The sequence below is a fragment of the Poecilia formosa genome, unplaced genomic scaffold, assembly GCF_000485575.1.
Source record: "Poecilia formosa unplaced genomic scaffold, Poecilia_formosa-5.1.2 Scaffold470, whole genome shotgun sequence".
Classification (NCBI taxonomy): domain Eukaryota; kingdom Metazoa; phylum Chordata; class Actinopteri; order Cyprinodontiformes; family Poeciliidae; genus Poecilia; species Poecilia formosa.
The window spans coordinates 307848-309835 of record NW_006800409.1 but is presented as its reverse complement, the minus strand read 5'-3'; the positions used below and the strand labels follow the sequence as shown (position 1 = coordinate 309835).

The 1988-nt window shown below is 51.3% G+C and overlaps 1 protein-coding gene across 13 annotated transcripts in view; it reads right to left on the bottom strand.

The window, feature by feature from the left end:
- Positions 1 to 1988, bottom strand: part of szt2 (SZT2 subunit of KICSTOR complex) — a 190187-nt gene that overhangs the window by 76808 nt on the left and 111391 nt on the right. The window lies entirely within an intron of this gene.

Genomic DNA, 1988 nt, shown 5'->3' with positions numbered 1-1988 from the left:
CACAACACTGCTGCTCTGTTCCTTTTCATGTTGACGAAAGGTTGTATTTACGGATGCATCCTGGCAGGGTCAAATGGCACAGGGGACATGGTCCCAGCGGCAGAGCAGGGAACACATCAATATCCTGGAATTAAGGGCTGCGCTTCTGGCTCTTCAGAGCTTTCTTCTGCACTTGCAGGGCAAGCATGTGATGGTGAGGTCAGACAACACCACTGTGGTTTTTCACATCCACCACCGGGGGGAGGGAACAGGTCAAGGAAACTGTCAACTCAATGGCTTTGGATCTGGACAGCTGCATACTCAGCCAGCCTCAGGGCAGCCTATATCCCACAGTCACAGAACATACCAGCAGATTTTCTGTCCCATCAGAAGCCGCTTCCAGGAGAGTGGAACTTCATGCAGAAGTGGTGGAGTGCATCTGTAAGGTCTTTGGCAGGTCTTTGCCTCAAGGGACATAGTTCACTATCCCCTTTGGTTCTCCTTGGACGACACCAGCCCTCTGGGTCACAATGCGCTAGCACACAACTAGCCCTGGACCCTCCTTAATGCCTTTCCACCATTCAGTGTACTTTTTCAGACTTTCCTGAGGGTTTGTCAGGAGGGGCACAGGGTTCTGTTGGTGGGCCCCTTCTGGCCAGAGAGGACTTAGTTTCCTCTACTGCATGAGCTCAGTTTGCGCAGTGGACATTATAGGACTTTGTAGGACTGGAGGGGCCATCCTACAATGGCTAATGCTCATGTATTAGCCATTGTAGGATGTACAATGGCTAAATCATGGGCGCCGTCCACATGAGCTGACTATGCGACCTTGTGCCGTGATAAAGGGCAGGACCCAGTGCAGTATTCAGACTTTGACATACTGACTTTCCTGCAGGCATTACAGGATTGGGGATGATCTCCATCTACCTTGGAAGTGTATCTGGCTGCTATTTCCTGTAGGCATGTTGGGCTGAATGGTTGTTCGGTGGGCCGAGACAAGGATGTTGTACTGTTTTGAGAGGTGCTCTGCATTTGCACCCACCCAACTACCCTGTGGCACCGGCATGGGACCTTTCCCTGGTGCTTGAGACTTTTTGGTCCCTCCCATTTGAGACCTTGGGAAATAGGAGGGACCGACTGGGAGAGTCTCACTTAAGACGGCGTTCGTTTTGGCGATGGTTTTCACAAAGCGTCTGGGAGAATTGTACACACGCGTTGCTGAGCCCTGATAGCTGAGCCCTGCTGCCGGTGGAATCCTGATGGCTCAGGTGTTTCACTGTGGCCTGATGTGGCATTCATTCCTAAGGTGTCATTGGCAGCAGGCAGTACCCAGCTGCTCCATCTTACCCGGTTTGACTCCGGAGACTCCTTTGAACCAATGTGGCCTGTTCGTGCTCTTGAGGCATATATCAATGCCATGGCATCTTTCCGAAAGACAAACAGCCTTTTTGTTTGCTTCGTGGGTTCACGGAAATGTCAGGGACTTTCTTAACAGCGACTTGCATACTGGGTTATGGATTTGATCACCAAGGCTTATGCCTTGCAGGACCAGCCACTGCCGGCGGGAGTGAAGTGCCATTCTACGAGGGGCAGTCAACTTCGTTTGCTGCCATGACTGGGTTGCTGTTGGACGTTGTATGCCGTGCAGCCTCCTGGATATCACCTAGTACCTTTGCTCGGGTTTACAGGATGAATGTGGCTGCGCCCCATCCCCTTCAAGGAATTCTGGAGCAGCATACCTTTACATCACATTAGGGTGAGTGATGTAGTGGTTTGTCCCTTGGATGTTGCAGATTCCTCGTAACCTTGTTGGCATACGTCATCCAGTGCTTAAAGCACCGCCTCTGGTGGTCAGTAGGGATGAAACAGAACAAAAGTTACTACAATAACTACAGTTCTATGAATCCTGGATGCCCACCAGAGTGCTAGGTCCCTTGGAATCCTTGCTTCTCACGAGAAGGTTGAGGGACTGAGCACTGGGTGACTATATAGAGTCATGTGGGTCCCCG